The sequence below is a fragment of the Poecilia formosa genome, unplaced genomic scaffold (genome assembly GCF_000485575.1).
Source record: "Poecilia formosa unplaced genomic scaffold, Poecilia_formosa-5.1.2 Scaffold105, whole genome shotgun sequence".
NCBI lineage: Eukaryota > Metazoa > Chordata > Actinopteri > Cyprinodontiformes > Poeciliidae > Poecilia > Poecilia formosa.
This window is the reverse complement of record NW_006800044.1, coordinates 876,886-877,318: the sequence shown is the minus strand read 5'-3', so window position 1 is coordinate 877,318 and position 433 is coordinate 876,886.

Here is a 433-nt window from a genome sequence, read left to right as displayed (position 1 = left end):
TCACAGATAGGTTCACATGCGTGGGTTCTCTCCGGGTGCTCCGGCTTCCTCCCACAGTAAAACCATGACTTTCCGGTTAATTGGTCTGTCTATATTCTCTTTAGATTGTCCTAAGGAGCTGTACAATGGCGCAGTTGGTAGAGCTGTTGCCTTGCAGAAAAGAGATTCACAGATAGTAAAAGTGGCATGCGTGGGTTCTCTCCGGGTGCTCCGGCTTCCTCTCACAGCAAAACCATCACTTTTAGGTTCTTTTGGTCTGTCCATATCCTCCTTAGATTGTCTGAAGGAGTTGTATAATGGCGCAGTTGGTAGAGCTGTTGCCTTGCAGTAAAAAGGTTCACAGATAGTAAAAGTGGCATGCGTGGGTTCTCTCCGGGTGCTCCGGCTTCCTCCCACAGTAAAACCATCACTGTTAGGTTTATTTGGTCTGTCC